Source organism: Acanthochromis polyacanthus, chromosome 20 (genome assembly GCF_021347895.1).
Source record: "Acanthochromis polyacanthus isolate Apoly-LR-REF ecotype Palm Island chromosome 20, KAUST_Apoly_ChrSc, whole genome shotgun sequence".
Taxonomy (NCBI): domain Eukaryota; kingdom Metazoa; phylum Chordata; class Actinopteri; family Pomacentridae; genus Acanthochromis; species Acanthochromis polyacanthus.
In genome coordinates, this window is record NC_067132.1 from 9,723,236 (window position 1) to 9,749,480 (window position 26,245).

A 26,245-nucleotide genomic window follows, 5' to 3' on the forward strand; every position below is an offset into this window, starting at 1 on the left:
CCACGACTTTCATCCAAGTGAATAAAAGTCAAATCTAAAGAAACCCTCTGAAGATTCCTGGGATTTTGTGTTATTGGGAATGGGAGGTTCAGACAGACAATTCCAAAACAAAATGCTTGTTTGTCACCGGAGTGGATTATAAACAAGAAATCAGCTGTTCCATACCAACTATATAGCATACATACAACAAAATATGTCATGTTTTCTGGTGAAGCTGAGAACATTTTAGGATTTATTATCATATCGAGAACACAGCCCGATAGCCATATACGTAAAACTGACATTAGGGGTGCTGTTGTATCAGATGAAATGCACAATTCCAAGATTCCACATCACCAGTTTGAATGGTCCAATATTAGGTCTGAGCAGCACAGAATTGCAGGTATGAACAGCTGCATATGTGGCTCGTTGGTCTAGGGGTATGGTTCTCGCTTAGCGTACAAAAAGTTGAATGAAAGTTGGAATATATTGAATGAAAGTTGGAATATATGGAATGAAAGTACGAATATATATAATGTTCAGATTTTCATTCCATATATTTGTACTTTCATTCAACATGCATCAACTTTCATTATATATATCAACTTCCATTTAATATATGACAACTTACATTACTTTGTAATCTTTGGTAATCTGACGAGCTATGACAAGATTGGTGCTACTTTTGTCCCAGCAGTGTTGGAAAACCCAACATCTTGAGTTTTCCATGAGACATCGATTGTTATTTTTAGATTTCTGTGAGCTTAAAGCGAGGGCTCGTCCGGGATTTGAACCCGGGACCTCTCGCACCCAAAGCGAGAATCATACCCCTAGACCAACGAGCCACACATACAGTTGTTCACATCTGTAATTCTGTGCTGCTAAGACCTAAAATTGGATCTCAAAGTGGTGAGTAGGGGCTCCACATTTCACCTTGTCCAACAACACCACTGGTGGTTAAAATGTTCTTCTTGCTTTTTTCATGCTGCAGTTTAAATATCTACGTACAATTCTCTGGTCTTGGCTGCTGAGATGGAGAAAAAGCTTCACCACGATAAGGTGTGATTGGTGAATGAGATCTGGATGAGATGCTGAAGGCTCAGGACACAGTTGGGTTGTCTTGGCTGACATGTCTCTTTCAGTGTCAAGAAGAAGTCAGGGACAATCAATTTGCTCATTTATTGTATTCAAATTGTACTGTGAATGTGGCATCAGTGCTAGAACACAGTATATGCACTTTATTTTACAGATGTACTGTACAAATAAAGTGCTTTGCTGTTTTATGCCTCCAACAAACCATGTCCATCCAGATTTGACCTTAAGGTATCATGACCTGTTTGACTCTTTTGTGACACCTGGCATTTCTGTGAGGTAATGTCATTTAATTTTGTCCTCCAACTGAGCTGAATCTGTGGTGTTGTTAACACATTTGCATTTCAAGCCCTGCACATTTTGGTATGAATGTGAAACTCATTGTTTGATTGAATTGTAGTTTAAAGCAAGGGCGTGTCCCGGATTTGAGCTCTGGATCTCTCACACCCTCAGCGAGAATCATTCGCCGAGGCCAATGAACCACATGTAGGTGCCTTCACAGCTGTAATTCTGTCCAGCTAAGATCTAAAATTGGACTGTTCAAACTGCCATGTCGTGGCTTCATCATTTTTGTCATAATTAGTGAATAAATTCAAACTTAGGTTTCGAGTACGGCTACAACTCTGCTTCTGTCTAATTAAACTTGACTTCTTTGTGAGTTTGAGGCCATTTTATGGTCAAATTAATGCTGAACACCAAAGTAATGACATTGAGAGTAACAGTATGGTGAGCTTGTGTGTTTGTGAGGGCAAAATACAAAGATTTAAGGTTTAGGACGTCTTTGCCTTGAAGAAGTTCTTGAGTTTCTTTTTTTGTGAATGAATCCTGATCTTAGTTGAGATACGAGGTATGATGTAAGCGAGTTATTGGTGTCAGCTTAGATCATTCATACCATATCTGATGTGACCTTTCACCCACAGATGTTGTGAAAGGACACGTCTCTGTGTCAACAACATGTGTTTTCAGGGCTGACAGAATATTTCAGATTGTTGATGTGGTATTGCCTCACATTCCATCTCATAAACTGGCACCCTGTCAGCATGATTCGTTCATGTCATGTGAGGTGTTTTGACACAACAATCAAGTCTAGTTTAGTACTGTACCAAACAATACAAAAAAATGCATTTACAGATAATAGTTTTTTTTGTAGCATTTATTTTGTGCACCTCTTTTTGAGACAGAAAACTTAAGATCTACTCATATGAACTTTGGCAATATTAAACATAAAATGTACAGTGCAAAAACATAATTTGCTGAAGAAACAGGGTAAAAGAAAATATGTGCAATGTTTATAGTGTGAAGGTTAACGTGCAAAACAAAGTGAGTGAGATTTGTAGAGAATGGAATATCGTAATGTCTGTGATTAAACTCTACAGGCCGTGAATGTAGCTTCTTTTTTCCTCTTCATTGTTTATGCTCTGTTTGCAGTGTTTACTTAAGTCTCAAATACAGTGTGTCTGACAGAGTGTGATGAATAAGATTCACTTGAAATTATAATAAAGAAAACTACTTGTGAGATGTAGTTGGCCACAAGTACACTTGAGATAAAGACCCAACCAACTCAACAGCTAAATTTGTTCTGTTTTTTTTCATACACTTTTTTTTCATGGTTGTTGACTGAATGTTTTTTATGCATTTTTTATTGTCGTTATAGATAAACTATAGCGATGTCAGTGAGACGTTCAGAACAGAATAAGCCAGAGTCCTCAGGAGATCTATTTGAAACACAGTCCTCTTAAATGCAGGTGAGTACAGTTCTATACCCTCATCTCTACCTCTTTGTGTCCCTTTGATTTAATCACATTATTTCTCTTCTTGTTCAATGCATTTTTTAGTTTTATTGATCGGACTGATAGGGCTGCACAGTGGAGTAGTGTGACAGACTGGTGACCTGTCCAGGGTGTCCCAGGGTGCCCAAGTCAGCTGAGATAGGCTCCAGCACCCCCCCCCCCGCGACCCTAGTGAGGATGAAGCGGTGTAGAGAGAATGGATGGATGGATGGATGAATGGATGGATGGATGGATGGATGGATGGATGGATGATCATACTGGTGTTTCTTTTGTGTTAGTCTGTGATAATGGAGTGGTTAGAACTCAAGGCACCTGTTGCTCTGCCATTAGCTTAGTTGTGGTTGAAGGTTTTAAATGAGCTGAAACTTGTGTTCACTGGTCAGAGTCACAGGATTACTTCAGCTCTGTTACAGTTCATACCAAAGAAATTATTACATCTAATTAAATCTGGCACCAACTTTGTTTAACTGAGGTTTCAGTTCAGTATCTACTGTCACTGTTCGACATTCTGACAGTTTTGACTGTGGCAGACAGAATCCGGTTTATCTGAAATATTATTACTTTGACACAGTAAACAAGACCTGTTCAGAAGACAGCTCTGTTTGAGATACATTTTTTACAAATATTTTGGTTAGTACATCACTCACAGGTTGAAGGGAGGGCTCGTCCGGGATTAGAACCCGGGACCTCTCGCACCCTAAGCGAGAATCATACCCCGAGACCAACGAGCCACATATACAGCTGTTCACATCTGCATTTCTGTGTGCAAAGACCTGCAATTGAAGTGTTCAAGGTGGGGATGTGGCGACTTGGGGCTTCACATTTTATCTGATCCAACAGCACCCTCTGGTGAGGGATTTTATGGATTCACCTTGCTGTGTATTATAACACTGATTCCCAGAAAGTTTGGCCCCAGAGACATTTGCACATCCTGAAAGTATACACAATGTGCTTGTCCAGGATTTAAATGTGGGATGTTTCACAAATTATCTATAGTTTTGTAAATGTGCATCGCCGTGGCCCAGCCCTGCTGGTCTTCCCAAATCTTGCTGATAAGTTCCATATTGATTTCAACCTTTACATATCACAGTTGAAGGATTTAAGATTTTCGTTTTTGGGTTGTTGATCACACATTCATCCTGTTCCCAGGAAAAGAAGAATTCAAATAATCATTTTATTATTTCTAATCATACTATTCTCTCTCAATGAGAGACCTCAGCATGTGATTTGTGGATGGAACGTTTACCACCTATTCTTGTGAATGTAGGAATGTTTTGTACTGCAATAGACTCTAGACTCTAGACTCAAGCGTGGACTGATTAGAATTTGGTGCTCAAATGAAAAAAAGCTGATTTCTTGTTGATATGGTGTTCAAATATCTTCCATTTTATGTGTAGTATAGGTTACTCTGTAGCAGCTACTGGGAATTTGACTGGCTATGACAAGTTTTGTGGTACCTTTATCACAGCACAGTTGAGAACACCAGCAGCTTCAGATTGAAATTAGTTGTTCTGTTTAGATTTCAAAAGTTAGGGCTCATCCAGGATTTGGACCTTGGACCTCTCGCACCCTAAGCAAGAATGATACCAATAGACCAATGAGCTACATATCCAGTCATTCACATCTATAATTCCATGCAGCAAAGTGCTGCAATTGAACTGTTAAACTGTGGTGAAAGCTGTATATGTTCCCTTTATATGAACCTCCACACTTCATATGTCTGTACAGATTTTCTCTCATCCATGGTAATCCCCTTACCTTCAGCAGAAATCAACTGGACTTCGAGTTTAGATTATCTCATTCAAGAGGCTTCTTCACTTATAACTCACTGATGAGGAGTTACAGATTTTTAAAGTAGCTTCAGTTTTTCAGTTCACATGCCCATGGCCCTAGCCTAGCCATGCTACACCCATGTTTCTGACGGCACAAGGGTCTCGGGAAGCTCGACGGGGAGGGAGGCGGGCTAAAAGGTTGTCTATCAAATCCCTCTGCAGCAATTGGGTAGGTATACAACCAATCAACGCAACGAATAGGCTGACGTAGTTCCGAGAGCACCGGGGGATTGTGGCTAAGTCCCGTTAGCTTCCCAACCAGCGGAGCCACGGAGCCAACTGGTATATTAAGGATTTGCCATATCCCGTCGGCATAAGTCCAAATACGTCTTTCTTCTCAATGAAACACTTCAGTGCCGTCCTTTGTTTATCTTTCAAGTTGAATTTTAGCTTCAAATCTTTAAGGGCTGTGGCCAAAGCCGAGTCGAAAGATAACTGTTTATTGTGCGCCGGTTGTTTCTGTCAGAATCGTCACGCCTCTTTCGTCACTTCGTTACGCCCGCCTTCTGACTCTACACTTCATGGTGATTGGTCCGGCCAGTTTTAGGAGAATCCAGCCTTGAGCCTTATGGAGGGGAACTAGACCCACCCTGGCAGAGAATTAAATTTGTTGCCGTGGGTTGTCTAGCGCGGCTAGGCTACCATGGCCCATGAATGATCCAGGACTCATGTACTTCAAGGTGGGAATGTTTGTGAATCCAGGTGGTCCAACAATAACGACAGCAATCATGGTGGTGGATCTGCCAGTTTACAACAGACATGAATCTGCCATGTCAAGAGTGACTCAATATGTTAATGACAGTGAAACTTTGTGGAGAGAGACCTTATCGCTGCATTATAAGTGCTGTTGTTGACCTCCCCGTCTGTTTAGAGATGGCTGTTCCAACTTGACATAGATGACTTCCGTCACTGCTCTCTCAAACCATCTGTCCTCTCTGCGGTCTGAGTTCATGTCTCTGCCGAGTGCCGTGATAAACCTATGTACAAAAGGCAGTCATTTATCACTTAAACTGAAGTAGCAAGTACAAATATACAAGTACAGTACAAAAAGGGGTATGTAGTGATGAGAGGTGTAATTACTACAATCTGAAGAAAAACAAAAATTATTATTGTCTTTTTGTTGACCAAGTGTTTTTATGTTATTTAAGTGTTCTTATAGATAAACTATTGCAATATCAGAGGTAGATGCAGCACAGAAGAACATCTTTTGTTGTATGTATGGTATTCTGTAGTCAGTATGGAACAGCTGATTTCTTGTTGATACTCCAGTAGCATTTTGCGTTTGGGTTCTCTGTCTGCACAACTGTCCAATTCCAACAAACACAAAATCATAGGAATCTCAGGAATCTTCAGAGGATTTCTTTAGATTTGACTCAAATGTTCACTTAGACTCAAGCAAGGATAGTATAGAGTTACAGTTTATAGGTGTGCATGGGTACGCAGCTGACTTCTTGTTGGTAACAGGTTCAAATAGGTTCTGGCTTTTCAGTACATTCTACTGCGTGAGTGTGAAGTGTAATGTTGCATTTTAAATCCCTGCAAATTTCTGTTTTCCTCAGAAATTAAATTTAAAATTTATATTTGTGCAACACATCCTGGGTTTTGCTTTATGCCAGGAGCTGGTCAAACTTTTTCGATGCAAGCTACTGAGAAAATAACTACCTGTGACAAGGTTTGTGCCACTTTTGTCACAACTGTGTTGAGAAACCCTGCAATTTAAGGTTTTCAGTCGAAATTAATTGTGATATGTAGATTTCCGTAAGATTCAGAGATTAAAAGCAGGGCTTGTCCGGGATTTGAACCCGGGACCTCTCGCACCCTAAGCGAGAATCATACCCCTAGACCAACAAGCCACATGTACAGCTATTTACATCTGTAATTCTGAGCTCCAAACAGCTGCAGCTGAACTGTTCTGCGTGGTGATGTGGCGGCTTGGAGCTGCGTGCTTTCTCTGATCCAACAGCGCCCTCTGGTTGAGCATTTTATATGTTCATCTTGCTTTGTGTGTAGACACACCACTGAACCCCAGAAAGCTTGGCCTCACAGATGTGTACACATTATCATATCCAACACTGCGCTTTAAAAGTCTTGAAAAATAGGCATAGTTTCAACCTTAGTTTTCTGTGTGTGGAAGATTTTTGAATCAATTTCTGAAATGGGATACATAACATTGACAGGTTCATTATTCTGTTACAGTGATGACATTCTGTTAATTAGACTCATGAGAGTATTTCAGAAAGGTCTCAACCTCACCAAACAACATCACAAGACAAACATTATTCTTGCATTTATTTTAAAATTGTTGACCAATGTTAAGCTCTGCTTTTGCTTCCTGGGAGAAGGTCACATCTTGGGCCTCCAAATACTCCTCAGCAGCATGCATGACTTCACCATCACTCTGAAAATGGCAACCACGCAAGCAGTCACCATTTCCAGAGTGACATAAGTCAGACGGTGCAGGTCGGATGAGTTAAGGTTCGGATGAGTTTAGCTACTTCACCTGTGGTGTGTAGATGTAGAAAAAATAGAATTACTGCTTTACAATTAGATTTGACATATACCTTTTGGATATAAATGCCATCAAGTGAAGTCTGAAATACAGTCTGTAGTGGAAGAAATCCAGTCCGTAATTATTGCGCTGTTTCCTTAAAATCTTTGTATCTATGAAACTAGAATTACTGCTTCACTCTGAAATGCTCAATTTGCAGTTTCCATCCATGTTATTCTGACTTTTACACCTGCTGGATACAAATTGTTGTGGCTTCATCATTTCTTCCAATAGGACATTTCTGTGAAGTTCTGTCATAATGTGGAGGAATTCTGTGTTGTGACCAGAAATATCAAAGTGATCTTTGACCACCAGATAGTGCCTCCAACCAAGGCTGTTGTTTGATGACTTGGTGTCTAGTTTAACTGTTTAGTTGAACCTTTGACACAGTTGCATCTTAAAACCTTCTTTAGATCTGACTTTTATTCACTTGGACTCAAGTGTGGACTGATTAAAATCTGAAGGTCAAATGAAAAAAATGAGTGCATTTGCTGCTGATGTGTTGTTTGTATCGTGTTTAAATATGCCCTATTTCATGTGTAGTTTAGGTTCCTCTGTAGCAGCTACTGGGAATCTGACTAGCTATGACAAATATGACAAGGTTTGTTCTACCTTTGTCACAGCACTGCTGGAAAACTCAGCAATTTAAGATTTTTGATTGAAGTTGGTTGTTCTGTTAAGACAGGGGTGTCAAACTCATTTTAGTTCAGGGGCCAAATACATCCCAATTTGATCTCAAGTTGACGGGACCAGTAAAATCAGATAATAATAACTTATAAATAACCACAACTCCAAATATTTCCCTTCTTTGTCGTGCAAAAAAATACATTCTGAAAATGTTCACACTGAATCAATTATCTTTTTACAAAACATTATGAACAACCTGAGACAAAAAACAAAAGACAACACAAACAAGACGAAATAGATACAAATTGCAAAAAGGAAATACAAAAGGACACAATATTATACTGTATGATCCCAATAACTTGTGAAGGTCTAGAAATTGTTTCAAATTCACATTTTTTTCTCTGTAGTTTTAACAGATTGTGAAGTGGGCCAGATTGGATGCTCTGTTTTGGCCGGTGGGCTTGACACCCCTATGTTAAGGTTTGAGGTGAAACAGAGGACTCGTCCAGGATTTCAACACGGGACCTCTCACACCCTAAGCGAGAATCATACCCCGAGACCAACAAGCCACACATCCGTCTGTTCACATCTGTAATTCTATGCAGCGAAGTGCTGTAATCGATCTGTTGAAACGTGCCGACTTGGGGCTCCACACTTGGTGGTCAAATGTCAGTACAGTTACAGGTGATTTCTTGTTGGTATCATGTTCAAATCCATCTTGTTTTTATGTAGATTAGTAGCTTGGAATATCCAAACTGATTCTCCATGTAATCTCCTATCTCCATGTTAGGAGATACAGGAGAATCAGTTTGGCATTGGGCGAATTGAATCACGTTTCCCTCCCGGGAAAGTTTGGTACGACCAATCATAGCACGGGAGGCTTTAGTTAATGCTGCATCATCTTCAGTGCCTGGATTACCCATAAAACACCTGCGCACCTCCCGTAACCAAACACAAACATTAACAAAGTTATTCCTAACACCGCTAATCGTTCGGAAGGAGTCTTTTGTTGCGTAGCCTTTTCAAAAATAAGTGTTGTACTTGAGAGCACCCCATGTATTCGCAGATTTTTGTGACTAAAACGGCAGTAATCATTCACCGCGACGCTTTCTCGGCTGCATGCCATTGTTGTTTGGACAACATGGACTTCAAGGTCGATTTGTTTGTGCATCACATCCGTGTTACGCTGATTGGTTCTTTCTCATTTAAGCTGCATTCGTTAGCCCCTCCCTTTAGAAATAGTCTCCTATCATCACAATGTCGGACTGCCTTTATTTGTATTAATACATAAATAAAGTCAGTCTGGATTTTTGCAAGCAAGCAGATTCGATTCTTCTGTACACACTCCTGTGAATCTGACTAGCTATGACAAGAACTGTTGGAAAACCCAGCACCTTAAGGTTTTCACTTGACCTTAATTGTTGTGTTTAGATGCCTGTGAGCGTCGGAGGTTTAAGAAGGGCTCATCCAGGATTTGAACCCGGGACCTCTCACACCCAAAGCGAGAATCATACCCCTAGACCAATGAGCCACATTTAGAACTGTTCATATGTGCAATTCTGTGCTGCTCAGACCTAAACTTGGACCATTCAAACTGGCGATGTGGAATCTTGTTATCCAACAGCACCCCTCGTGGAGCATTTTATATGACCATCAGGCTGTGTTCTCGATATGATAATAAATCCTTAAATGTTCTCAGCTTCACCAGAAAACATATGACATATTTTGTTGTATGTATGCTATTTTGTTGGTATGGAACAGCTGACTTCTTGTTTATAATCCACACCAGTGACAATCAAGACCACAAGCATTTTGTTTTCGAATTGTCTGTCTGAACCTCCCATTCCCAATAACACAAAGTGACAGGAATCTTCAGAGGGTTTCTTTCGATTTGACTTTTATTCACTTGGATGAAAGTCATGGACTGATTAGAATGTGGTGGTCAAATGTCAGTACAGTTGCAGGTATACAGTTGATTTGTTGTTGGTATCATTTTCAAATATGTCGTGTTTTTTGTCTTGATTCGATTACTTTGTACGAGCTACTGGTACACTGACGAGCTTGGTGCTGCTTTTGTCCTGGCTGTGTTGGAAAACCCAACAACTCAAGGTTTTCAAGAGACATCAATTGCTGTTTTTAGATCTCTGTGAGCTTCAGATGTTAGAGTGAGGGCTCGTCCGGGATTTGAACCCGGGACCTCTCGCACCCAAAGCGAGAATCATACCCCTAGACCAACGAGCCACACATACAGTTGTTCACATCTGTAATTCTGTTCTGCTCAGACCTAAAATTGGATCTCAAAGTGGTGACTTGGGACTCCACATTTCACCTTGTCCAACAGCATCCCTGATGGTTAAAATGTTCTTCTTGCTTTCTTCATGCTGCAGTTTAAATATCTATGTACCATTTTCTGGTCTTGGCTGCTGAAATGGTGAAAAAGCTTCACCACGACAAGGTGTGATTGGTGGATGAGATCTGGATGAGATGCTGAAGGCTCAGGACACAGTTGGGTTGTCTTGGCTGACATGTCTCTTTCAGTGTCAAGAAGAAGTCAGGGACAATCAATTTGCTCATTTATTGTATTCAAATTGCACTATGACTGTGGCATCAGTGCCAGAACACAGTATATGTACTTTATTTTACAGATGTACAGATTTGACCTTTGACCTTAAGGTATCATGACCTGTTTGACTCTTTTGTGACATAATACAAATACAAAGAATTTAAGGTTTAGGACGTCTTTGCCTTGAAGAAGTTCTTGAGTTTCTTTTTTTTGTGAATGAATCCTGATCCTCGTTGAGATACGAGGTATGATGTAAGCGAGTCATTGGTGTCAGCTTAGATCATTCATACCATATCTGATGTGACCTTTCACCCACAGATGTTGTGAAAGGACACGTCTCTGTGTCAACAACATGTGTTTTCAGGGCTGACAGAATATTTCAGATTGTTGATGTGGTATTGCCTCACATTCCATCTCATAAACTGGCACCCTGTCAGCATGATTCGTTCATGTCATGTGAGGTGTTTTGACACAACAATCAAGTCTAGTTTAGTACTGTACCAAACAATACAAAAAGTGCATTTACAGATAATAGTTTTTTTTGTAGCATTTATTTTGTGCACCTCTTTTTGAGACAGAAAACTTGAGATCTACTCATATGAACTTTGGCGATACTGAACATAAAATGTACAGTGCAAAAACATAATTTGCTGAAGAAACAGGGTAAAAAAAAATATGTGCAATGTTTATAGTGTGAAGGTTAACGTGCAAAACAAAGTGAGTGAGATTTGTAGACAATGGAATATCGTAATGTCTGTGATTAAACTCTACAGGCCGTGAATGTAGCTTCTTTTTTCCTCTTTATTGTTTATGCTCTGTTTGCAGTGTTTACTTAAGTCTCAAATACAGTGTGTCTGACAGAGTGTGATGAATAAGATTCACTTGAAATTATAATAAAGAAAACTACTTGTGAGATGTAGTTGGCCACAAGTACACTTGAGATAAAGACCCAACCAACTCAACAGCTAAATTTGTTCTGTTTTTTCATACACTGTTTTTTTTTTCATGGTTGTTGACTGAATGTTTTTTATGCATTTTTTATTGTCGTTATAGATAAACTATAGCGATGTCAGTGAGACGTTCATAACAGAATAAGCCAGAGTCCTCAGGAGATCTATTTGAAACACAGTCCTCTTCAATGCAGGTGAGTACAGTTCTATACCCTCATCTCTACCTCTTTCTGTCCCTTTGATTTAATCACATTATTTCTCTTCTTGTTCAATGTATTTTTTAGTTTTATTGATCGTACTGATAGGGGGGCTGCACATTGGCGTAAGTGGTCAGCACTTTGCCTTACATGTTTGCATGTTCTCCCTGTGCATGCGTGGGTTTTCTCCGGGTACTCCGGCTTCCTCCCACAGTCCAGAAATATGCTGAGGTTAATTGATTACTCTAAATTGCCTGTAGGTATGAATGTGAGTGTGACTGTTTGTCTGTATATGTAGCCCTGTGACAGACTGGCGACCTGTCCAGGGTGTCCCCTGCCTTCACCCGAGTCAGCTGAGATAGGCTCCAGCACCCCCCGCGACCCAAATGAGAATGAAGCGGTGTATAGAGAATGGATGGATGGATGGATGGATGGATGGATGGATGGATGAATGGATGGATGGATGGATGGATGATCATACTGGTGTTTCTTTTGTGTTAGTCTGTGATAATGGAGTGGTTAGAACTCAAGGCACCTGTTGCTCTGCCATTAGCTTCGTTGTGGTTGAAAGTTTTAAATGAGCTGAAACTTGTGTTCACTGGTCAGAGTCACAGGATTACTTCAGCTCTGTTACAGTTCATACCAAAGAAATTGTTACATCAAATTAAATCTGGCACCAACTTTGTTTAACTGAGGTTTCAGTTCAGTATCTCCTGTCACTCTTCTACAATCTGACAGTTTTGACTGTGGCAGACAGAATCCAGTTTATCTGAAATATTTTTCTCGCTTTGACACAGTAAATAAGACAGCTCTGTTTGAGATACATTTTATACAAATATTTTGGTTAGTACATCACTCACAGGTTGAAGGGAGGGCTCGTCCGGGATTTGAACCCGGGACCTCTCGCACCCTAAGCGAGAATCATACCCCTAGACCAACGAGCCACATATACAGCTGTTCACATCTGCATTTCTGTGTGCAAAGACCTGCAATTGAAGTGTTCAAGGTGGGGATGTGGCGACTTGGGGCTTCACATTTTATCTGATCCAACAGCACCCTCTGGTGAGGGATTTTATGGATTCACCTTGCTGTGTATTATAACACTGATTCCCAGAAAGTTTGGCCCCAGAGACATTTGCACATCCTGAAAGTATATACAATGTGCTTGTCCAGGATTTAAATGTGGGATGTTTCACAAATTATCTATAGTTTTGTAAATGTGCATCGCCGTGGCCCAGCCCTGCTGGTCTTCCCGAATCTTGCTGATAAGTTCCATATTGATTTCAACCTTTACATATCACAGTTGAAGGATTTAAGATTTTCGTTTTTGGGTTGTTGATCACACATTCATCCTGTTCCCAGGAAAAGAAGAATTCAAATAATCATTTTATTATTTCTAATCATACTATTCTCTCTCAATGAGAGACCTCAGCATGTGATTTGTGGATGGAACGTTTACCACCTATTCTTGTGAATGTAGGAATGTTTTGTACTGCAATAGACTCTAGACTCTAGACTCAAGCGTGGACTGATTAGAATTTGGTGCTCAAATGAAAAAAAGCTGATTTCTTGTTGATATGGTGTTCAAATATCTTCCATTTTATGCGTAGTATAGGTTACTCTGTAGCAGCTACTGGGAATTTGACTGGCTATGACAAGTTTTGTGCTACCTTTATCACAGCACAGTTGAGAACACCAGCAGCTTCAGATTGAAATTAGTTGTTCTGTTTAGATTTCAAAAGTTAGGGCTCATCCAGGATTTGGACCTTGGACCTCTTGCACCCTAAGCGAGAATGATACCAATAGACCAATGAGCTACATATCCAGTCATTCACATCTATAATTCCATGCAGCAAAGTGCTGCAATTGAACTGTTAAACTGTGGTGAAAGCTGTATATGTTCCCTTTATATGAACCTCCACACTTCATATGTCTGTACAGATTTTCTCTCATCCATGGTAATCCCCTTACCTTCAGCAGAAATCAACTGGACTTCGAGTTTAGATTATCTCATTCAAGAGGCTTCTTCACTTATAACTCACTGATGAGGAGTTACAGATTTTTAAAGTAGCTTCAGTTTTTCAGTTCACATGCCCATGGCCCTAGCCTAGCCATGCTACACCCATGTTTCTGACGGCACAAGGGTCTGGGGAAGCTCGACGGGGAGGGAGGCGGGCTAAAAGGTTGTCTATCAAATCCCTCTGCAGCAATTGGGTAGGTATACAACCAATCAACGCAACGAATAGGCTGACGTAGTTCCGAGAGCACCGGGGGATTGTGGCTAAGTCCCGTTAGCTTCCCAACCAGCGGAGCCACGGAGCCAACTGGTATATTAAGGATTTGCCATATCCCGTCGGCATAAGTCCAAATACATCTTTCTTCTCAATGAAACACTTCAGTGCCGTGCTTTGTTTATCTTTCAAGTTGAATTTTAGCTTCAAATCTTTAAGGGCTGTGGCCAAAGCCGAGTCGAAAGATAACTGTTTGTTGTGCGCCGGTTGTTTCTGTCAGAATCGTCACGCCTCTTTCGTCACTTCGTTACGCCCGCCTTCTGACTCTACACTTCATGGTGATTGGTCCGGCCAGTTTTAGGAGAATCCAGCCTTGAGCCTTATGGAGGGGAACTAGACCCACCCTGGCAGAGAATTAAATTTGTTGCCGTGGGTTGTCTAGCGCGGCTAGGCTACCATGGCCCATGAATGATCCAGGACTCATGTACTTCAAGGTGGGAATGTTTGTGAATCCAGGTGGTCCAACAATAACGACAGCAATCATGGTGGTGGATTTGCCAGTTTACAACAGACATGAATCTGCCATGTCAAGAGTGACTCAATATGTTAATGATAGTGAAACTTTGTGGAGAGAGACCTTATCGTTGCATTATAAGTGCTGTTGTTGACCTCCCCGTCTGTTTAGAGATGGCTGTTCCAACTTGACATAGATGACTTCCGTCACTGCTCTCTCAAACCATCTGTCCTCTCTGCGGTCTGAGTTCATGTCTCTGCCGAGTGCCGTGATAAACCTATGTACAAAAGGCAGTCATTTATCAGTTAAACTGAAGTAGCAAGTACAAATATACAAGTACAGTACAAAAAGGGGTATGTAGTGATGAGAGGTGTAATTACTACAATCTGAAGAAAAACATATAAATTATTATTGTCTTTTTGTTGACCAAGTGTTTTATGTTGTTATTTAAGTGTTCTTATAGATAAACTATTGCAATATCAGAGGTAGATGCAGCACAGAAGAACATCTTTTGTTGTATGTATGGTATTCTGTAGTCAGTATGGAACAGCTGATTTCTTGTTGATACTCCAGTAGCATTTTGCGTTTGGGTTCTCTGTCTGCACAACTGTCCAATTCCAACAAACACAAAATCATAGGAATCTCAGGAATCTTCAGAGGATTTCTTTAGATTTGACTCAAATGTTCACTTAGACTCAAGCAAGGATAGTATAGAGTTACAGTTTATAGGTGTGCATGGGTACGCAGCTGACTTCTTGTTGGTAACAGGTTCAAATAGGTTCTGGCTTTTCGGTACATTCTACTGTGTGAGTGTGAAGTGTAATGTTGCATTTTAAATCCCTGCAAATTTCTGTTTTCCTCAGAAATTAAATTTAAAATTTATATTTGTGCAACACATCCTGGGTTTTGCTTTATGCCAGGAGCAGGTCAAACTTTTTCGATGCAAGCTACTGAGAAAATAACTACCTGTGACAAGGTTTGTGCCACTTTTGTCACAACTGTGTTGAGAAACCCTGCAATTTAAGGTTTTCAGTCGAAATTAATTGTGATATGTCGATTTCCGTAAGATTCGGAGATCAAAAGCAGGGCTTGTCCGGGATTTGAACCCGGGACCTCTCACACCCTCAGCGAGAATCATACCCCTAGACCAACAAGCCACATGTACAGCTATTTACATCTGTAATTCTGAGCTCCAAACTGCTGCAGCTGAACTGTTCAAAGTGGCGATGTGGCGGCTTGGAGTTGCGTGCTTTCTCTGATCCAACAGCGCCCTCTGGTTGAGCATTTTATATGTTCATCTTGCTTTGTGTGTAGACACACCACTGAACCCCAGAAAGCTTGGCCTCACAGATGTGTACACATTATCATATCCAACACTGCGCTTTAAAAGTCTTGAAAAATAGGCATAGTTTCAACCTTAGTTTTCTGTGTGTGGAAGATTTTTGAATCAATTTCTGAAATGGGATACATAACATTGACAGGTTCATTATTCTGTTACAGTGATGACATTCTGTTAATTAGACTCATGAGAGTATTTCAGAAAGGTCTCAACCTCACCAAACAACATCACAAGACAAACATTATTCTTGCATTTATTTTAACATTGTTGACCAATGTTAAGCTCTGCTTTTGCTTCCTGGGAGAAGGTCACATCTTAGGCCTCCAAATACTCCTCAGCAGCATGCATGACTTCACCATCACTCTGAAAATGGCAACCACGCAAGCAGTCACCATTTCCAGAGTGACATAAGTCAGACGGTGCAGGTCGGATGAGTTAAGGTTCGGATGAGTTTAGCTACTTCACCTGTGGTATGTAGATGTAGAAAAAATAGAATTACTGCTTTACAATTAGATTTGACATATACCTTTTGGATATAAATGCCATCAAGTGAAGTCTGAAATACAGTCTGTAGTGGAAGAAATCCAGTCCGTAATTATTGCGCTGTTTCCTTAAAATCTTTGTATCTATGAAACTAGAATTACTGCTTCACTCTGAAATGCTCAATTTGCAGTTTCCATCCATGTTATTCTGACTTTTACACCTGCTGGATACAAATTGTTGTGGCTTCATCATTTCTTCCAATAGGACATTTCTGTGAAGTTCTGTCATAATGTGGAGGAATTCTGTGTTGTGACCAGAAATATCAAAGTGATCTTTGACCACCAGATAGTGCCTCCAACCAAGGCTGTTGTTTGATGACTTGGTGTCTAGTTTAACTGTTTAGTTTAGTTGAACCTTTGACACAGTTGCATCTTAAAACCTTCTTTAGATCTGACTTTTATTCACTTGGACTCAAGTGTGGACTGATTAAAATCTGAAGATCAAATGAAAAAAATGAGTGCATTTGCAGCTGATGTGTTGTTTGTATCGTGTTTAAATATGCCCTATTTCATGTGTAGTTTAGGTTCCTCTGTAGCAGCTACTGGGAATCTGACTAGCTATGACAAATATGACAAGGTTTGTTCTACCTTTGTCACAGCACTGCTGGAAAACCCAGCAATTTAAGATTTTTGATTGAAGTTGGTTGTTCTGTTAAGACAGGGATGTCAAACTCATTTTAGTTCAGGGGCCAAATACATCCCAATTTGATCTCAAGTTGACGGGACCAGTAAAATCAGATAATAATAACTTATAAATAACCACAACTCCAAATATTTCCCTTCTTTGTCGTGCAAAAAAATACATTCTGAAAATGTTCACACTGAATCAACTATCTTTTTACAAAACATTATGAACAACCTGAGACAAAAAACAAAAGACAAAACAAACAAGATGAAATAGATACAAATTGCAAAAAGGAAATACAAAAGGACACAATATTATACTGTATGATCCCAATAACTTGTGAAGGTCTAGAAATTGTTTCAAATTCACATTTTTTTCTCTGTAGTTTTTACAGATTGTGAAGTGGGCCAGATTGGATGCTCTGTTTTGGCCGGTGGGCTTGACACCCCTATGTTAAGGTTTGAGGTGAAACAGAGGACTCGTCCAGGATTTCAACACGGGACCTCTCACACCCTAAGCGAGAATTATACCCCGAGACCAACAAGCCACACATCCGTCTGTTCACATCTGTAATTCTGGCCTCCTAACGTAGCCAGACCACACAAACACAACTACAATAGTAATATTTAAGGTTCAAAGTTGGACGAGCCCCCATTTGTTATGCCCAGCTCGTTGTAGAGCATAACAAAAAGAAGGAGGTCGACACAGTGACAACTTTTAAACAATAAAATTAATTTATTAAAGAACTCAATCAAGAAATAACCCAAGCTAAACCCAACATAATCAAATCCAAACCAAAATCAAGAAGAGTGCCTGGCAGGCACCTGCCATCCGGGAGGGGAGAGAAAAAAACATCTTGGATTCAACCTGCTTTTAAAGGCCCCCAGCAGGTGAAGCCAATCTTGAATAATGAAAGGGAGGGGCAGGCAGAAGGATCTGCTGCTCTGCTGAACAGCAGAGGTGAGAGGAGGGAGGGGCAGGCAGGCCAGGATCTAAAATGAAAAGCAAAGACAGGACACAGGAAAACAAACATACTGACTCCAAGTCCTGTGGCCGTCACACATGTTCAAATCCATTTTGTTTTTATGTAGATTAGTAGCTTGGAAAATCCAAACTGAATCTCCATGTAATCTCCTATTTTCATGTTAGGAGATACAGGAGAATCAGTTTGGCATTGGACGAATTGAATCACGTTTCCCTCCCAGGAAAGTTTGGTACAACCAATCCTAGCACGGGAGGCTTTAGTTAATGCTGCATCATCTTCAGTGCCTGGATTACCCATAAAACACCTGCGCACCTCCCGTAACCAAACACAAACATTAACAAAGTTATTCCTAACACCGCTAATCGTTTGGAAGGAGTCTTTTGTTGCGTAGCCTTTTCAAAAATAAGTGTTGTACTTGAGAGCACCCCATGTATTCGCAGATTTTTGTGACAAAAACGGCAGTAATCATTCACCACGACGCTTTCTCGGCTGCATGCAATTGTTGTTTGGACTGCATGGACTTCAAGGTCGATTTGTTTGTGCGTCACATCCGTGTTACGCTGATTGGTTCTTTCTCATTCAAGCTGCATTCGTTAGCCCCTCCTTTTAGAAATCGTCTCCTATCATCACAATGTCAGACTGCCTTTATTTGTATTAATACATAAATAAAGTCAGTCTGGATTTTTGCAAGCAAGTAGATTAGATTATTCTGTACAAGCTCCTGTGAATCTGACTAGCTATGACAAGAATTGTTATTTTTGTCACAGCACTGTTGGAAAACCCAGCAACTTAAGGTTTTCACTTGAACTTAATTGTTATGTTTAGATCCCTGTGAGCGTCAGAGGTTCTCGATATGATAATAAATCCTTAAATGTTCTCAGCTTCACCAGAAAACATATGACATATTTTGTTGTATGTATGCTATTTTGTTGGTATGGAACAGCTGACTTCTTGTTTATAATCCACACCAGTGACAATCAAGACCACAAGCATTTTGTTTTCGAATTGTCTGTCTGAACCTCCCATTCCCAATAACACAAAGTGACAGGAATCTTCAGAGGGTTTCTTTAGATTTGACTTTTATTCACTTGGATGAAAGTCATGGACTGATTAGAATGTGGTGGTCAAATGTCAGTACAGTTGCAGATATACAGTTGATTTGTTGTTGGTATCATTTTCAAATATGTTGTGTTTTTTGTCTTGATGAGATTACTTTGTACCAGCTGCTGGTAATCTGACGAGCTGTGACAAGATTGGTGCTGCTTTTGTCCTGGCTGTGTTGGAAAACCCAACAACTTAAGGTTCTCATGAGACATCAATTGTTATTTTTAGATCTCTGTGATCTTCAGATGTTAGAGTGAGGGCTCGTCCGGGATTTGAACCCGAGACCTCTCACACCCAAAGCGAGAATCATACCCCTAGACCAACGAGCCACACATACAGTTGTTCACATCTGTAATTCTGTTCTGCTCAGACCTAAAATTGGATCTCAAAGTGGTGACCTGGGACTCCACATTTCACCTTGTCCAACAGCATCCCTGATGGTTAAAATGTTCTTCTTGCTTTCTTCATGCTGCAGTTTAAATATCTATGTACCATTTTCTGGTCTTGGCTGCTGAGATGGCAAAAAAGCTTCACCACGATAAGGTGTGATTGGTGGATGAGATCTGGATGAGATGCTGAAGGCTCAAGACACAGTTGGGATGTCTTGGCTGACATGTCTCTTTCAATGGACTCAATTCACTGAACAACGCTTACTAGTGGCCATCTGGGGAAACACATTCTGAATTTAATACATACGCATAGTTGAAATAATAATAATACAATTACCGTCTTCTATCTAAAGCTACAGCTATGTATTTGTGCACGCATTAATTGTAAGGCTTTTTTTAAGCTCTTGTGTTAATCTACTTGCTAATTTGAGGCTGTAGCTCCAGTGTCTCATCCTACTTGATTTAAGACAAATTCTCTTAGCTTGTGACATTTCAGCAATATAGACTGACTTGTTTTGAGACAATGCGTCTTAAATATCCTGTTAAGTCAAACAATCTTGAAATTATCTTGTTTTGAGTTGAATTTTACAAGAAAACCCAAAATAAGTTTAACCCTCGTGTTGTGCTGTGGGTCAAAATTGACCCCTTTTCACATTTCTTATTCTATCTCATCTGGCGACTCTATAAATGAATCTCAATACTCTCATGCTCTGACCTTCTCTTCATCAGCAACCACACCTCAGCGCCGTAGAGAAGAATTGGTCTTAAATTGTCGTGTGCTTTAGTACTTTCACCTGTCTTTCACTGCCGACAATTTCAGGAGGGGCTATAGACCGTAAACTCATTCAGGAAATTTCTAGTGAGGAAACACAACCAGTGAGAAGTAGGGTCATTTTGTCACAGACTTCTATACAATCTGACTTACTTTTGCAACCAGAGGAGTCGCCCCTCATCCTCTGGTGATGCCAGATGAGGAGTATGTGTGAAGTATATTATTAATTGCTTCTGTGGGTATTCATAAGAATAGGCTGAGTGACAATATTGTAAAACACAGATGTAATCAACAAATACTGTCCATTATTACACATTTAAATGTTCTTATTTCCGTGTACAAATACATTATAGTGTGTTCTGTTTACAAATGAAAAATGAGGGTTGTTAAACACTGTCAAACCTAAAACCATGCCAACAGCATGACTTAACTCCTCATGTCTTTATTCTTTGAAGTGTTTGTCTTTTGGATCAATACAAACAGTTTATTCAAACAAATTGAGATCATTTTAACAGGCAGGAAAGTCAGTCAGGCAATCGAGAACGAGGTGATATCAACTGTTTTGTGGGTTTTATTGCATTTATTGAATTGTTTAATACGTTTCTTTTGGAGGACAACTCCATCTCTTTCCAAGTTTGCCATCGGATTTCTTCCATCGAAGTTCTTAAGTTTGACTTTGGAGGGTCAACTATGTATCCGTTTCCAACCACCGTGTCATCACAACCCAGTCTCTCCACAATTCATCATACATTCACATTATACTAGTTTATTATCAATACTGTGGCAAACTAAAAGTATCAAAGTAAAGTATTAACACAAAATTAAATCATTATTGCCCACTGATTTTTGCAACCCATCACTAAGATACAAACCTTGATCTCATTCAATCTCAAGTTACAGCTGTCAGTGTTGATGTTTGTAGGCAGCTTGTCAGTGTGTTTTCCTCGTCTTCAGGTTATCCATCCAGAGAAGCATCAAGATTTCCACTTCATCGTTGTACTAAGAAGTTCGCTTTAAGTGGAATTTAATTTTATTGTAAATGAACAGCTTTCTTCGTGTGTTTCAGAGACGTAACACACATATGTTTGATCAGTGGGGTCTTAAAGGATAGCTTCACAGTTTTTCTACTTTGAAATCAATAGCCAGAATCCCAAATGGACATTTATTTTATTTCTTGCAGTAATCATTCCACTTGGTCATACAGGTCATTAAGAAGTCTCCTCTGAATGTCAGTGATGGGGAACAAAATCTACAATCAGGCACAAAAATGTGAGACTTCAGCAGACTCACTTCCAGTGTTTATAGCACAAAACTCATTCTTTGTGTCACAAATGAAAAGTGATAGTCGATTGATTTTTGTAACACTGACTGCATGTTAACTGTTTAATACTGAAATAATCATTTTAGGAAGAAAAATATTGGCGACCCTGTCCTTAAACTGGACAACTGTGTAACAATTGTGACTTGTATCAGACATAGTTTAAACTTTAACAATGAATAAATGATGGTTTTATCTTCAGTTCTAACACATTTGTGTTAAGTTACAGTATATGATTAAAACTCTGGAGTAACCTGATATGCACATGGACTTAAAACACATCATAGTGAAGTTGTCAATTTGACAGATTTCAAGATCATTTCACTGATAGTTTTCTGCACTTGTCTTTCACTCAGAATTAACAGCAGAAGAAAAGCCAGGTCTGTTCTCGATAACTGTGGTTAAACTCCAATGAATTTCACGTTTGTGCCAAAATGTACAGGGCTTAAAATACAAATGTGTCAACAACACCACAGATTCAGCTCAGTTGGAGGACAAAATTAAATGACATTACCTCACAGAAATGCCAGGTGCCACAAAAGAGTCAAGCAGGTCATGATACCTTAAGGTCAAAGGTCAAATCTGGATGGACATGGATTGTTGGAGGCACAAAACAGCAAAGCACTTTATTTGTACAGTACATCTGTAAAATAAAGTACATATACTGTGTTCTAGCACTGATGCCACAGTCACAGTGCAATTTGAATACAATAAATGAGCAAATTGATTGTCCCTGACTTCTTCTTGACACTGAAAGAGACATGTCAGCCAAGACAACCCAACTGTGTCCTGAGCCTTCAGCATCTCATCCAGATCTCATCCACCAATCACACCTTGTCGTGGTGAAGCTTTTTCTCCATCTCAGCAGCCAAAATCAGAGAACTGTACATAGATATTTAAACTGCAGCATAAAGAAAGCAGGGCTGCACAGTGATGTAGTGGTTAGCACTTTTGCCTTGCAGCAAGAAGATCCCTGGTTCAAATCCTGGCCTGGGCCTGGGATCTTTCTGCATGGAGTTTGCATGTTCTCCCTGTGCATGTGTGGGTTTTCTCTGGGTACTCCGGATTCCTCCCACAGTCCAAAAATAAGCTGAGGTGAATTGATAATTCTAAAATTGTCCATAGGTGTGAATGTGAGTGTGATTGTTTGTCTGTATATTTAGGCCTGCAACAGACTGGTGACCTGTCCAGGGTGTCCCCTGCCTTCACCCGAGTCAGCTGAGATAGGCTCCAGCACCCCCCGCGACCCTAATGAGAATAAAGCGGTGTATAGAGAATGGATGGATGGATGAAGAAAGCAAGAAGAACATTTTAACCACCAGGGATGCTGTTGGACAAGGTGAAATGTGGAGCCCCAAGTCACCACTTTGAGATCTAGTTTTAGGTCTTGGCACCACACAATTACAGATGTGAACAACTGTATGTGTGGCTCGTTGGTCTAGGGGTATGATTCTCGCTTTGGGTGCGAGAGGTCCCAGGTTCAAATCCTGGATGAGCCCTCACTGTAACATCTGAAGCTCAAGTTGTTGGGTTTTCCAACACAGCCAGGACAAAAGTAGCACCAATCTTGTCACAGCGAGATAGATTACCAGTAGCTGGTACAAAGTAATCTAATGAAGACAAAAAACACGACATATTTCAAAATGATACCAACAACAAATCAACTGTATACCTGCAACTGTACTGACATTTCACCACCACATTCTTATCAATCCATGACTTTCATCCATGTGAATAAAAGTCAAATCTAAAAAAACCCTCTGAAGATTCCTGGGATTTTGTGTTGTTGGGAATGGGAGGTTCAGACAGACAATTCGAAAACAAAACGCTTGTTTGTCACTGGTGTGGATTATAAACAAGAAGTCAGCTGTTCCATACCAACGATATAGCATACATACAACAAAATATGTCATGTTTTCTGGTGAAGCTGAGAACATTTTAGGATTTATTATCATATCTAGAACACAGCCCGATAGCCATATACGTAAAATGCTCCATTAGGGGTGCTGTTGTATCAGATGAAATGCAGAATTCCAAGATTCCACATCACCAGTTTGAATGGTCCAATATTAGGTCTGAGCAGCACAGAATTGCCGGTATGAACAGCTGTATATGTGGCTCGTTGGTCTCGGGGTATGGTTCTCGCTTAGCGTACAAAAAGTTGAATGAAAGTTGGAATATATGGAATGAAAGAATGAATATATGTAATGTTCAGACTTCCACTCCATATATTGGTACTTTCATTCAACATGCATCAACTTTCATTCAATATATTCATACTTTCATTATATATATCAACTTTCATTTAATATGTGACAACTTGCATTACTTTGTACCAGCTGCTGGTAATCTGACGAGCGATGACAAGATTGGTGCTGCTTTTGTCCCAGCAGTGTTGGGAAATCAACATCTTAAGGTTTTCATGAGACATCAATTGTTATTTTTAGGTTTCTGTGAGCTTCAGATGTTAGAGTGAGGGCTCGTCCGGGATTTGAACCCGAGACCTCTCACACCCAAAGCAAGAATCATACCCCTAGACCAACAAGCCACACATACAGCTGTTCACATCTGTAATTGTGTGGTGCCAAGACCTAAAACTAGATCTCAAAGTGGTGACTTGGGGCTCCACATTTCACCTTGTCCAACAGCATCCCTGGTGGTTAAAATGTTCTTCTTGCTTTTTTCATGCTGCAGTTTAAATATCTATGTACAATTCTCTGATTTTGGCTGCTGAGATGGTGAAAAAGCTTCACCACGACAATGTGTGATTGGTAAATGAGATCTGGATGAGATGCTGAAGGCTCAGGACACAGTTGGGTTGTCTTGGCTGACATGTCTCTTTCAGTGTCAAGAAGAAGTCAGGGACAATCAATTTGCTCATTTATTGTATTCAAATTGCACTGTGACTGTGGCATCAGTGCTAGAACACAGTATATGTACTTTATTTTACAGATGTACTGTACAAATAAAGTGCTTTGCTGTTTTATGCCTCCAACAAACCATGTCCATCCAGATTTGACCTTAAGGTATCATGACCTGTTTGACTCTTTTGTGACACCTGGCATTTCTGTGAGGTAACGTCATTTAATTTTGTCCTCCAACTGAGCTGAATCTGTGGGGTTGTTGACACATTTGCATTTTAAGCCCTGTACATTTTGGCACAAATGTGAAAGCCATTGTTTGATTGAATTGTAGTTTAAAGCAAGGGCTTGTCCAGGATTTTAACTCTGGATCTCTCACACCCTCAGCGAGAATCATACGCCTAGGCCAATGAACCACATGTAGGTGTCTTCACAGCTGTAATTCTGTCCAGCTAACTCAAGGCACCTGTTGCTCTGCCATTAGCTTAGTTGTGGTTGAAGGTTTTAAATGAGCTGAAACTTGTGTTCACTGGTCAGAGTCACAGGATTACTTGAGCTCTGTTACAATTCATACCAAAGAAATTATTACATCAAATGAAATCTGGCACCAACTTTGTTTAACTGAGGTTTCAGTTCAGTATCTACTGTCACTGTTCTACATTCTGACAGTTTTGACTGTGGCAGACAGAATCCGGTTTATCTGAAATATTATTACTTTGACACAGTAAACAAGACCTGTTCAGAAGACAGCTCTGTTTGAGATACATTTTATACAAATATTTTGGTTAGTACATCACTCACGGGTTCGAGTGAGGGCTCGTCCGGGATCTCTCACACCCTAAGCAAGAATCTTGCCCCTAGACCAACGAGCCACATATACAGCTGTTCACATCTGTAATTCTGTGTGCAAAGACCTGCAATTGAAGTGTTCAAGGTGGGGATGTGGCGACTTGGGGCTCCACATTTTATCTGATCCAACAGCACCCTCTGGTGAGGGATTTTATGGATTCACCTTGCTGTGTATTATAACACTGATTCCCAGAAAGTTTGGCCCCAGAGACATTTACACATCCTGAAAGTATATACAATGTGCTTGTCCAGGATTTAAATGTGGGATGCTTCACAAATTATGTATAGTTTTGTAAATGTGCATCGCCGTGGCCCAGCCCTGCTGGTCTTCCCGAATCTTGCTGATAAGTTCCATATTGATTTCAACCTTTACATATCACAGTTGAAGTATTTAAGATTTTCGTTTTTGGGTTGTTGATCACACATTCATCCTGTTCCCAGGAAAAGAAGAATTCAAATAATCATTTTATTATTTCTAATCATACTATTCTCTCTCAATGAGAGACCTCAGCATTTGATTTGTGGATGGAACGTTTACCACCTATTCTTGTGAATGTAGGAATGTTTTGTACTGCAATAGACTCTAGACTCTCGACTCAAGCGTGGACTGATTAGAATTTGGTGCTCAAATGAAAAAAAGCTGATTTCTTGTTGATATGGTGTTCAAATATCTTCCGTTTTATGCGTAGTATAGGTTACTCTGTAGCAGCTACTGGGAATTTGACTGGCTATGACAAGTTTTGTGCTACCTTTATCACAGCACAGTTGAGAACACCAGCAGCTTCAGATTGAAATTAGTTGTTCTGTTTAGATTTCAAAACTTAGGGCTCATCCAGGATTTGAACCTTGGACCTCTCGCACCCTAAGCGAGAATGATACCAATAGACCAATGAGCTACATATCCAGTCATTCACATCTATAATTCCATGCAGCAAAGTGCTGCAATTGAACTGTTAAACTGTGGTGAAAGCTGTATATGTTCCCTTTATATGAACCTCCACACTTCATATGTCTGTACAGATTTTCTCTCATCCATGGTAATCCCCTTACCTTCAGCAGAAATCAACTGGACTTCGAGTTTAGATTATCTCATTCAAGAGGCTTCTTCACTTATAACTCACTGATGAGGAGTTACAGA

At 40.1% G+C, this 26,245-nt stretch overlaps 8 non-coding genes across 8 annotated transcripts; 1 reads left to right on the plus strand and 7 right to left on the minus strand.

Annotated features, from left to right (window-relative positions):
- Positions 1-752: 752 nt before the first annotated feature.
- Positions 753-824, minus strand: trnap-ugg (transfer RNA proline (anticodon UGG)). Its single transcript has one exon. It is a non-coding gene; the product is annotated as a tRNA-Pro (tRNA).
- Positions 825-6,474: 5,650 nt separating this feature from the next.
- On the minus strand, positions 6,475-6,546 carry trnap-agg (transfer RNA proline (anticodon AGG)). Its single transcript has one exon. It is a non-coding gene; the product is annotated as a tRNA-Pro (tRNA).
- A 2,781-nt stretch (positions 6,547-9,327) lies between these two features.
- Positions 9,328-9,399, minus strand: trnap-ugg (transfer RNA proline (anticodon UGG)). The gene has a single exon. It is a non-coding gene; the product is annotated as a tRNA-Pro (tRNA).
- A 638-nt stretch (positions 9,400-10,037) lies between these two features.
- trnap-ugg (transfer RNA proline (anticodon UGG)) lies at positions 10,038-10,109 on the minus strand. The gene has a single exon. It is a non-coding gene; the product is annotated as a tRNA-Pro (tRNA).
- A 2,341-nt stretch (positions 10,110-12,450) lies between these two features.
- Positions 12,451-12,522, minus strand: trnap-agg (transfer RNA proline (anticodon AGG)). The gene has a single exon. It is a non-coding gene; the product is annotated as a tRNA-Pro (tRNA).
- A 2,886-nt stretch (positions 12,523-15,408) lies between these two features.
- trnap-agg (transfer RNA proline (anticodon AGG)) lies at positions 15,409-15,480 on the minus strand. Its single transcript has one exon. It is a non-coding gene; the product is annotated as a tRNA-Pro (tRNA).
- A 3,695-nt stretch (positions 15,481-19,175) lies between these two features.
- On the minus strand, positions 19,176-19,247 carry trnap-ugg (transfer RNA proline (anticodon UGG)). Its single transcript has one exon. It is a non-coding gene; the product is annotated as a tRNA-Pro (tRNA).
- A 3,577-nt stretch (positions 19,248-22,824) lies between these two features.
- trnap-ugg (transfer RNA proline (anticodon UGG)) lies at positions 22,825-22,896 on the plus strand. Its single transcript has one exon. It is a non-coding gene; the product is annotated as a tRNA-Pro (tRNA).
- The last annotated feature ends 3,349 nt before the right edge of the window (positions 22,897-26,245 follow it).